The 13,000-nt window shown below is 35.6% G+C and overlaps 1 pseudogene; it reads right to left on the bottom strand.

Moving 5' to 3' along the window:
• The window catches only part of LOC107676777 (sodium bicarbonate transporter-like protein 11), an 18,771-nt pseudogene extending 6,910 nt beyond the window's left edge, over positions 1–11,861 (bottom strand).
• Positions 11,862–13,000: the final 1,139 nt, after the last annotated feature.

Below are 13,000 nucleotides of genomic sequence, written 5' to 3'. Positions count from 1 at the left end.
TAAAAAAAAAAAAAAAAAAAAATATATATATATATATATATATATATATATATATATATACTGTATATATATAGTTTTTTTTTGTTTAATTTTCTAATTGATAATTTTCATTCTTCAAAATATCTTCTTTTGTGATCCACAGAAGTAAGTATGTTGATTTGGAACAACATGAGGGTGAGCAAATAATGACAGAATTTTCATTTTTGAGTGAACTATCCCTTTAAATCACACCAAACGGAAATATTGCCAACAATATTCTTAAAATACATCAAGACATTTTCATTCTCTCCCCATTTCTTTCTCACTCACTTCCCTGTTGTTAAATCATCATTAATGATTTATTTCTGCGATATAACAAGCCTGCTCTAGCTTGGATATTAGTTTCAGCAACGCCTGCGGTCCTTTTACATGTCAGAGCGTTGGATATTAGTTTCAGCAACGCCTGTGGTCCTTTTACATGTCAGAGCTCTGAACTTACTCTTTATGGTGCCTTTCAAAGCGTCGCCCACAAAGGCAATGGAGATGAACAAAGCTATCACTTCTTCTGTGGAACTGAGAGGACACATAGCACACAGTGAACATCTTCCCTTTTATCAAAGCATCAGAGCACAAACCAAGACATAATAGTAAAATCAAGGCACGCCACGAACAGAGATTACCACAGACACGACAGGACAGCACAGATGAAAGCTATCACTTCTTCTGTGGAACTGAGAGGACACATAGCACACAGTGAACATCTTCCCTTTTATCAAAGCATCAGAGCACAAACCAAGACATAATAGTAAAATCAAGGGACGCCACGAACAGAGATTACCACAGACACGACAGGACAGCACAGATGTATGATGGATGTTTACGCTACAGAGAGAGGCCATAGCAGAAGAGTCTGAGCTGTATGATTTCATACATCAATGAAAGAAACCAGATTGTTACATTTTCTCAAGAAACGAGGTGCTTGTTTGTGTAAAACTCTCCACCGCAGTACTAGGGTGTTGTGGGTGGCTGTCAGCACGTTGTTTGGGTGTTTTAAGTGGGCTTAAGCTTTGCTATGCAATTACGGCAATTTCCATCGCCGCGGGGGGGAAAAACCAGGAAACAAAAACTGTCAAAAAGACAGGGAAAAACAAACGCGAGGAAAAAGTCGCCGCTCACTTTCGGGTTTGGGTCCGCTGTTCTGTCACGATGCACGGGGATGACGAGACACACCTGGGAGCAATGAAACATCAAGGGAAACAGCTGGGACAAATTTGAAACACTAATCAGGACAGGAACAGGAAACTAACCAAATAAGGGCATGGGAAGGCACATGGAGAGCAGCACACACACAACACATGGAACAGAGTCTGACAAATAATAATAGTAGTAATATTATTACTTTATTTTATTAAATTATAAAAATATAACAAATCATTAAATAAATATTATTGCAATAAGTGTATTGTACTGTAAAATAAATCAATTAGTATTTAATAATAATAATAATACATAATATTATTTTTACTTTATTAAATTGTAAAAAGTAACGCATACAGTTGCAAAAATACTGTAATGTGAAATAAATTAGTATTGAATAATAATAGTAATAATAATAATGATAATTCAAAATATTGTTTTATTTTATTAAATTATAAATTTGCAATATTAGTATTATACTATAAAATAAGAATAAGTGTTTAATGAAAATAATAAAGTAATAACAACAATAATAATTTTATTTTACACTTCAGTAGCATTACAATAATTTTAAAAATCTTAATTTATTTGCCTTTAAATGTTAAACCACAAAGCTTTGGCATAAAAAACCCACAGGGAAACTGTACAGCTTAATACATTATTAATAAAAAGAACACAGATTAATAAATCATTCTCATTACAAATTTGAATGTCTTGTGATTTTAAATGCATGTTTTTAAGCAACCAAGCTGCTCTGAGATGCAAAAAACATCTCATGTGTAAAAGAACAGTTCTGCACTTCACCGTGTGATTACTTCACTGTATAATTAAACTGCAGCCTTTGTGATTCAACAAACGCAATAAGCCAAATCATATTTCAAAATGCAGAATTTTGCAATTTGTTTAGTAACTGTTTAAGGTCATTTCACGATTTCAGTCACCCACTTCCTACCCTCTAACAATTTGTTTTCTATTTATGTAATTCACGTAGGTCATACTTATCAGGTCAGAAAATACAGAAATCCATATAAATAAGTAAAAACTACTCCACTGACCATTTAAAGAGCTTCATAAACAGGCTGACATTGAAGATGCCTCCCAGTATAAGGAACAAACTGTTCCAGAGGCCGACGCAGGAGTAAAAAGCAGGAAAATCAAGGTCATAGTCATCACAGATCCTCTGATCACTGCAGTATACAAACAAAAGAGAGAAAACAACTGTAAAGGCCTCTGAGAGAGACAGTCAGCTCAACGGTCTTTATAAGAGAGATACAGTACCGCTGATGAAGATGGTTAAAGGTGCAGTGGTGAAGGGAATGACCAGCGGAGAGCCAGCAAAAAGAGAGTAGATCACTCCTCCAATGCTCTGACCAATTATAGTCTTCTGTACATCTGCAAAAAAAAAAAAGGTGCAATAAAGTAGTCAAATAAACCATAAACACTCTAAAAACAAAGCTTCTTCGTTGGCATTGATGGTTCCATGAAGAAACTTTAAATAAAGTTTCCAAAAGGGAATTTCCCGGCTTTCTGTGTTTTCACTGTTATACAGTAGGAGGCGCTATTACACATCTTCTGGAAGAGTACAGAATCTTCAGATCAAAACACAGCGAAGAAACAGCATAAACAAGCAATCGCATATGTAAAAAGATGCATATGTAAAATAACGCAATAACCAAACTTTAAACGACATATCATTCAAAACTGCCCAACGTTACAAGTCGTTGACAAAAACATGATTTTCTCAGCTTTTTGTTCAAAATGTTGCTTTTTTATGAAACTTGCCCACAATCAACTGTTGATAAAAAAAAGAAAAAAGAAAGCGTTAATCTAGAATAAAACAGTTTGTTTTGTTCAAAAGCAGAGGCTCTGTTCTTACTTTTGACATATTGCATGTTCAGATAGTCATAAAACAAAACATTCTGGCGGACATGAAACTTCTGAAAATGATCAAAAATGCTCGCGGTGACTGACAATGTAAAAAAAAAAAAAAAAAACCCGCTGTCAGGAAAATCGTTTATTCCACTATAAAGAACCTTTTGTGCAATGGAAAGATTCTGTGGATGTGAAGGGTTATTGATGGAACCTTTTACATTGCACAAAAACTTATTTATAGCGGAAAAGGTTATTTGGATTATTCAAATGTTTAACCTTCTGGGTGTCTTCGGTCACTTTTGATGGAAAATGTAATAAAAAAATCATAGCTTCACCAGACTGAGATGACACTTGGCGACATGATTGGATATGTTGAAAAATAAAAAAGTAACACTTGGTACCGTAGCGGACAAAAATGACCATGGAAAAATAGCTCATACATTTTTATAGAAATATTGCATAGTATAATAAAATCCCCTGAAAATTCTAAATAGTAATCAAAAATATTATGAACAAAAATATACATTACATTTACACTGATTTTCCTAAATTATATTTCAAGGCTTCGCTCACAAAGGCACCAAGTGTAACCCAGAAATGAAGAGGCCCAGAGGGTTGAGAAAAGGTTATTCAGGTTATTCAAATGTTCTTCATGCTAAGAAAAATGGTTCTTTATTGGCATCTATGGTTCCATGAAGAACTTTTAACATTCAAGGAACCTTTCCATTCCACAAAAGGTTCGGTAACGCTTTAGATTACAACCCGCAATGTACTGCGTAAGTAAACAGAATTTACAGTGTAACTTTTTGGTAATTACAGCGTACCTATTCAGTACCTCCGTGTAGGTGTAAGGGAATAATATGCAAAGTTTGGGGAATAAAGGGGTAACAACCTGTAAAATTACAAATCATGTATACTGTAAGTATTTTGAAACTAAGAGGTGCTTATTCTAATATTACGTGGTATGTATGGCCTAAACAACAATCTTATGATTGGGAATGATTTAGAAAGACGATATATACTTTTTATAATTTTATATTGGTACTTTATTATAGGCGTATAGGTATTTTTTAACCATGGGGTACACATTCTATTATTAAAGGTTGATGGTATATCATGCAAAGTTATTTGGTGATAGTGGTGTTGAGAAGTTGCTGGTGTGAAGTTGCTGAAATCGACGAATAAGCTTTCATAAGGTAAGTAGACTTGTGAATTATAAATCATAGCAGAAACTCATTAACTCGTTTCACTAGATGTCCAGTTTTGTTGTTCAGTAATCTCCATCATGTCCATCCTTTAATAATATAATGTGTACCCCATGGTTAAAAAATACCTATACGCCTATAATAAAATACCAATATAAAATTATAAAAAGTATATTTCGTCTTTCTAAATCATTCCCAAACATAAGATTGTTGTTTAGGCCATACATACCACGTAATATTAGAATAGGTACCTCTTAGTTGCAAAATACGTACAGTATAAATTATTTGTAATTTTACAGGTTGTTACCCCTTTATTCCCCAAACTTATAGGTACACAATAATTACAAAAAAAGTTATGCTGTAACTTCAGTTTACTTGCGCAGTTCTTTGCAGGTTGCATATCTGGTTGTTACCCCATTATTACCCAAACGTAACACATTGTTCCCTTATACCTACACGTACGTTCTTTATAGGTACACTATAATTACAGAAACGTACACCGTAAATTCAGTATACTTATATAGTTCTTTGCGGGTTGTAATCTAAAGCGTTACCAAAGGTTCTTTATAGTGGAAAAAGGTTCTTTAGATTTTTAAAATGTTCTTCACACTAAGTTCTTCTAAGAACTGTTCTCTGAAAGGTTCTTTGGGGAAAACGTTTGCAACCTTTATTTTTAAGAGTGTACTAAGAAAAAAATGGTTCATCTGAGAACTGTTCTCTAAAAGGTTCTTTAAAGAACCCAAAATGGTTCTATGGCATCAAAAAACCCTTTTGGAACCTTTGTTTTTTAGAGTGTAGCTGGTGTGTTGCTGGTCCAAAGTGGTCCATCAGATGGTCTACTAATGCAGTCCAACTGATCAACCATCTAGACCAGTTATAACCAGCTAATGACTATAAATGACTAACTTTATCTTGTACATTTGAGTTCAGACCTATCTCTCCTCATGTGCTCTCATCATTCAGAGAGCCGAACGCAATGGCTGGCAGCAGGATGGCGATGTAGAGGAAGATGGCTGTGTTGGTGTACTTCAGCAGAGATCTGTTAGTGTCCAGAATCCCTGGAGAGAGAAGCCACACAGCAGCAAACACCTCAGCCCGAGCAACAGAGAGATTTCTGTTATTTTTAGTAAAAGTGAAGTCAACCAGAGCCTTGAGGGAAACAGAGACTCGCCATCTGTGAAGTCCGACAGGTACAACGGAAGCCTGCGGCACAGATCTTCATAAATGCCACGACCTGCTCGGAGGAAATCTTTTACCTGGGCACAAAAGGAGATTCAGTGGTGAAAAAATATGCTGATGATAATGTTTTTGTTTTTTTTCTCTATTCTTTCAAATACATAAACACATAACCTAACAGAGCTTGTAAAATCTTATGTGCATAAACAAGTAAACCTTTAAAAAAATGTTATTGTAAATGATCACAAGATGGACAATTGTAATTTATTTGTTATCCAGATGCTACATCAAAGCAAATGCGCTTGAATATTATGTCTCTTATTATGCAGTAGGAAAAGGGATATAATGGAATATCTGTTCTTGAGTCTCTGAAATAATTACATTATAGGGAATGTGTGAATAATCCTAGTGACAGAATACAATGTACACTTTCAACGAATAGTGCAGGCTGTGAAACGTGAAAACTGAGTCATTTTTCAAACAACCAACCAACGGTCAGTGAAATGAGGTGCTTAACATTAACAAAAGTGCTGATCATCATTAATCAGGAGGTCAACGAAAATATCATTCAACAGTTACAGTTTGGTCGTCTACTTCAAGTGGAGTAACACATTTATTTATTCATGAAAAAGGTCTCTTAAGCTCATCAAGCGTGCATTTATTTGATCAAATATACAATAAAAACAGTGATTATGTGAAATATTATTATCATTTAAAATAACTGTTGTAATTTATTCCTGTGATCCTGTGCATCATTACTCCAGTCTTCAGTGTCACATGATCTTCAGAAATCATACTAATATGCTGATTTGCTGCTCAAGAAACATTTCTGATTATTATCAATGTTGATAACAGTTGTGAGTGAATCATTTGATTCAGATCAGGACTACGGAGCATGTATTGTGAATCTTTTTTCTTATTTATTTATTTTTTTTTATTAAAAGGTACAAAAAATCAAAACATTAAGGCAATATAAAAACAAAACAAAGAAGAAAGAAAGAAAGAATACACAAATACAAATCCCTTAAGTAAATTAACCGTGGTTTTATTATAGAAAAAGTGTAGTAACCAATTTTTTTTGTTTTTGTTTTTTATATGGTTAAACTATGGTTAGTCTAGCAAAACCATGGGTAATTTGTGGTTACCATGGTTTAACTATAGTAACCTTTTTTTTTTCACCTTAAGAGAACACATTGGATGAATATAGAGATGCAGTTTTCACTGCTTTAGGATTAACATAACTTGATATAGTTTCCATGTACTTGTCTAGATCAACTTTGAGTAAAGAAAAGAGAGGTTTAGAGCCAGATTTTTGTTTATGTGTGTGAAATTTAGCTGAAAAACAGCAACTCACTTCAATGTCTGGCTTATATTATAGTTGACCCTTCGCTGGGAGTTTGATTGACAGGCGATCTGACCAATCATGACGCCGAATCTGCCATTTTTGTCCAACAAACAAACCAGACAGGAGAGTAGATTACCATCGGTGGACTTGAACTTGAAAAACTGTGTATATTGACATCTTTCCGCGGTTGAAACGAGAAACCTTGTTTGTGTTGAAATTCTCCCAAGCAATAATTTTTATCAAACAACAAAGATTAATGTGTATTTAATTTAAATACACTGAACACAGCAGTCTTATTTAATACTTTTTACATTTCTGTACCTGAATACTGTTACTGGCTTTGTTTGTAATGTTGTTATACTGTATCGTGCTTGTAATTTGTGCATTTGCTCTTATTTTATTACTGACTTGACAACTTTATTACTTAGGCTAGTAGTTCAGATCAGAGTACTTTAAGTGTTCTTTAAGCAATAAATGAAAAGCACTTTTTTTATCCAAAAAATTATCTGATCCGTGACTCAAAAACTGTATTATGATCTGAACCGTGAGTTTTGTGATGGGTTGCACCACTAGTTCAGCATAATGTGAGGGTGGTGTGTATGTGTGAAGAGTGCACTTCACGACCCACAGAGAAAACCCAACATTAAGTTAATAGGCAGGCTGAGCAGATAATTGGTTGGCCAAGTCCTTTACATGCCCCGAGCCTCTCTCGGCTTCAGACCTTGTGTGGTTTGTTGCTGTGTGGGTCGGTCTCTTCCTCCAGCGAGGGCTTCTGGATGGCAGTGGAGAGCCGCTGCCTTTGAATCACCAGCTCCTGCTTGAAATCCTCCTGGGTCTTGGTTTCCAGGAGTTTCTGTCTAAATGAGATGTCTGAGAACAAGGTGGCAAATGTGCGGCCGAGCTCTATGGCGGTCTTTGTGCTTTTCTGCAGGGTATGGAAGAGGAAAATTTAAAAAGAGGCTTAAATAGATCTGAGATGCTAGAAGTAACACTACAGATTAAAGGGGTCATATGATGAAAAAGAACATTATTTTGTGTATTTGGCTTAACTTTTATAAAGAATATCTCTTTGGATTTGAGACTTTAGTCTTTGCAACTTTACAGATCTTCTTTATGCACCAAGAGCTTGTAACACTCCAAAGAGAAAGGAACAATTGAAATCGGATCATATGACGACAAAAAAAACCTGAAGACTTTAAGTGTAAAAACTGACACGGTTTGAAACAATTGCAAATTAGCAGACAGCAGTGATAATCCTCGTGTGTGTTTTTGTCACTTCAGGTGATGATTGGAGGGTGAAAGGAGAGGCTTACTGTTTGAGGCGGTGCCAGGATGAGGATAACACATCGGATCTCGCAGCAGTTCACGCCCCAGTTCTGCGGCCGCTCCAGACGCGAAATACAAACACAGCATCTCTGAAGACTCTTCACAGTAGAGCTGAATACAGAAGGACACACTTTTCTAATGATAAGTGATTAAATAGACGGATAGATCATATTTAATATTGTGATATTTAGCTTTTTTGCATCAGACAATAAATGTGCCTACTTGATCGCTTCTAGGCATGTATTTTTGTGTTAAAATTGTGTAAAATAAATCATTTTGTGTACAGCTCACTTGCTATTTCCTAACATTAATAGGGTACATAAACATTAATAGGGGACATTTTTTTAACCAAAGTCTCACCAAGGCTGCATTTATTTGATCAAATATACAATAAAAACAATGTGAAATATTATTACAATTTTAAATAATTTTTCTATGTGAATAGTAAAATGTAATTTATCATTGCTGATTTGCTGCTCAAGAAACATTTCTGATTATTATCAATATTGAAAACAGTTTTTGGTGCTTAATATTTTAGCGTAGGATGCTTTGATGAAAAGTTAATTGAACAGCATTTATTTTAAATTGTTTTTTTTAAACATTATAAATAACTTTTAATGCATGCTTGCTCAATAAAAGTATTATTATATATTTTTTTAAATTGCACTTACAATAAACTTTTGAATGGTAATGCATCATGACTTCCATAAAAATATTAAGTAGCAAACATTGATAAAAATAAGAAACTTATTAATGAGTAATGGCTGCTGAAAATTCACATTTTCCATCACAGGAATAAATTTCATTTTAAGATTTATTCAAACAGAAAATAGTTATTTAAATATTTTAATAATATTTCCCAATATCACTGTTTTTACTGTATTTTTATCTAATAAATGCAGCCTTGATGAGCATAAGAGACTTTCAAAAACATTAAAATATCTTAATTATTCCAAACTTTAATTAATTGCATTATGCAAATTTACATTAGATGTGCAAAGTACAATGATCATTTCAATGCTCTTGCAATATTAGCACCATAAGGATACATAAAAGTATGTAAATACTTTAACATTGCACTAAATGCATGTATATTATAGGCCTAAAATGCAACGGGGTTTTTACAGTATGCTTTACTGAAAAAAAAAAAAACAACTTATTAGTGGACCACATAAATACATAAATAAAAGGGAAAAAAAATTAAATGCATTTTTAAGTGAAGTGACATGTGGCCAAGTATGGTGACCCATACTAGGAATTAGTGCTCTGCATTTAACCCATCCTTAGTGCACACACACAGCAGTGAACACACACACACCGTGAACACACACCCGGAGCAGTGGGCAGCCATTTATGCTGCGGTGCCCGGGGAGCAGTTGGGGATTCGGTGCCTTGCTCAAGGGCACCTCAGTCGTGGTATTGAAGCTGGGAGAGAGAGCTGTACATTCACTCCCCCCACCTACAATCCCTGCCGGTACGAGACTCGAACCCGCAACCTTTGGGTTACAAGTCCTACTCTCTAACCATTAGGCCACGACTTCCCCGTCGTAAATAAGTGCTTATTTATTCATGTTTAAGGTCTACATACAGCACACAGAGCCAGGACTGCTGGTAGCGAACTCAAGTGCCTGTCACTGTCACTCCCTGAATGGTCTCATTCCCTGTTTTTATTTATTTATTTATTTATTTTATTTTTTAAAGACAGTGGGTCTTCCATTAAGCTCATCCTCAGAGGGTTTGCCCTGGATTTCTGGACTGCTAGACTATAGATGACCTGTGGCCTTTGGTGCAGGCGGCCCTCTGCTCACCGCTGGCCTCCTGTCCTCTGGCGTCTGTGATCAGAGCACTCATGACCTCCTCCTCATTGCAGCTGCCCTGGCCGTCCGTGGCCACATGCTCCAGCATTCTACGCAGCACTTCATCCAGGGAGGCCGCCCTCTCGTCCAGCAGGATGCTGGCCTGGGCCAAGAACCCATCCAGATCCCTGTGAGCTCTCACCTCCTCCTGGAAATCCACCAGCTTCACATACTGCAGCAAGAAAGAAGAGCTCTAAAGGAGGCGTTTGCCAATGAAGCCTGTCTAACAATGATTCTTTGGATCTGGTTCTTTTTAATCAATCATTTAAACCAATTCACAAAGCATTTGCATTACATTTACACAAGCTTTTATCCAAAGTGAACCTTGTGATGTTACACACAGAAGCACAATAGTGTATTTGTATGTTTGTAAAATAACTAGATATTTGTTTACTGGACCACTGAGTGATTCTGAATCAGTGAATCAGTTTTTTTAAACAAAACTTGTCCAAACGAACCAATTCACTGAAATAAATGATACATTATCAATGTTTATGGCTTGCATATTAAATATGCAAAGCTATATACACGGTAGAGAACAATATTACAACATTATAATATTATATTAATGAATATAATTGTTTTAAAATACTTGGAATTATTTATGATATTTATTACAAATATAAAAAAATGATATTTCATGTTAATATTTAACATGTATTTAAAAATAATTTTGGAGCTATGACTTCAAGTACACTAGCAATCAAAAGTTTGGATTTGTAATGTTTTTAAAAGAAGTCTCTTATGCTCACATAGGTTGTGTTTATTTGATCAAAATAGAGTAAAAACTTTAATATTGTGCATATTATAATGATTTCTGAAGGATCATGTGACACTGAAGACTGGAGTAATGATGCTGAAAATTCAGCTTTGATCACAGCAATAAATTACATTTTAAAATATATTTAATTAGAAAATAGTTATTTTAAATTGTAATATTATTCCACAATATTACTGTTTTTATTGTATTTGTGATCAAATAAATGCAGCCTTGATAAGCATATAAGACTTTTCAAAAACAGTAAAAAAAATAAATAAAAATCTGAATTATCAGTGCACATTTATAATGAATTCCATCTCATAACTTTATAGCATGAAAATGAAAGAAATGCAGAACTGAGGATGCTCAGCGATAAATATATCAATTAAACAACAGATGTAAATTATAAAAGAGCCTTAGTAACGAAGGCTTACTCTTCTTGATGTATGTAGAAGGCCAAATTCTGAAGCATCAGCGTCTATTCATAGGAGGAAAAAAACGATAAATTGTTAAAACCCTTGTGCTGTTACATGGATGCATGAGTTTGAAGGACAGACCACTGAGCCAGGCCTCCCAGAAGATGTGTTTTCCTTCATTATCTCAGAGCCCTGAACTCTCTGTATTATGTCTCCCTAGTTATAAATAGTCAAAGAATCTCCAAGTCTGCAGCACAGACACGTCAGAAGTGCATTGTGGTCCCTGAACCCTGACACCGCAGTCACTTAGGAATAAGACCTGGCATAGCCTGCTTCCCCAATGCTGTAAACACATCAGTCCAAATATGAAAACCGTACTGATTGTTTTTAAGGCCCGAAGTGAACAGAGAATTTCTGATTGGTGCTGCCGATGGTTGAGACTACCGGGATCCGTCTATACCTCGGGCAACAATCACAATGATTTTTTGAGATTTTTCAAGTACTCTCAAAGAGAATCTGAGTCACCCACGCACATCACATCTGAACCGCACTGCACAGATCCAACCCAACGCTCAGATGCATCACACGCTCTGACCTGAGATGCTCGGCTGAACGTTCGTCTCGTATAGTGACTTCTGTCCGTCGGGACGGCGAGCGTGTCTTGTTTCCTCCGGCTCTCTTCTCCGCTGTCCTCTGTTTCGGCGTCTCGCAGCTCTGAGACATCGACATGTCACAATAGAGCTCCTTAAGTAGGCCTTTCTTAGCTTTAAGATGATTATTGTAATCTCATTTCCCTGCCTAACTGTGTCTGACGTGACCTTTTACAGCTGGTAGATGAAATATAGCACAGTGCATTTGTATATAGAGGCTGAGAGGTGTTCACTTCCTGTTCTATGAATCATGCTCGATTTCATCTCAAGCATAGAAATATGTATTTAATGCTATTTATGGTGTTTGACTGCAGATGCATCATCCTCAAAAATATATGCACCATCTGTTAAAGCTGCATAATGCACCCATGGCCTAATAAAAAAAACCTGTCCATACCCAGGCACACGGAGCAATAACCATAGCCGTCCCAATAAATTATTTCTTTGCATGGAAGTGTATAATCATGACATGAGCTAAACTACATGATATTCTGAGGAATAAACTGAGGTTACAGCTGCTTGGTTTATAGTTGGGGTGATACATTGTGAAGTCTGTTTACTCGCCGTCTGCTGTTTACGGTGAATTTGAGACGGTTGTATTTAATAAATTCACACTTATATGAACAAGTCGTTTCCTCTTACAGTATTTCACATGTTGGATCTCAGCCTCAGCCCTCCTAAACTGGTTTGGTTTGTCTTCCAGTTAACAGAGAACTCGCTAAACTGAACTTGGCACACAAAATATTATTGAAATAATTTTAGTTCTCACCCATCCTTTTGGAAGAGGTGGCCATTTCTAGTCTGCCTAGATGATGAAGCATCTGTGGAAGAAACAGGTCTCAATTGATCAACCAAACAACAGTTTCTACATCTATTTCAAGGTGTGCGAGGGTGAAATTAATTTCATTGGTCAGAAGAACTGCAACAACATCACATTTCACTAACAAAAAAAGGAGTACTGTAAAAAGTACTGGGCTGTTTTGGTACTATGGTACTATGGTTTTTGGACATGATGGTTTTACATCATGAGCAAATATCACAAAAGCTGTCAAGAATATTTCCAGGTTATTTAACCCTAAAATCAAAGGGAAAAATATTTAATAAGTCAGCATGAAATGTAAATGATGACGGTCTTTTCTTGCCTATTATAGCATATATACAAGTGAAAATACTTCTATGTAAAAATGTAAGGCAGTACTTGATTTTGTTCATTGGAGT

This window comes from Sinocyclocheilus anshuiensis, unplaced genomic scaffold (genome assembly GCF_001515605.1).
Source record: "Sinocyclocheilus anshuiensis isolate Anshui unplaced genomic scaffold, SAMN03320099.WGS_v1.1 scaffold84, whole genome shotgun sequence".
Classification (NCBI taxonomy): Eukaryota; Metazoa; Chordata; class Actinopteri; order Cypriniformes; family Cyprinidae; genus Sinocyclocheilus; species Sinocyclocheilus anshuiensis.
This window is presented reverse-complemented; position numbering and strand designations above follow the sequence as displayed.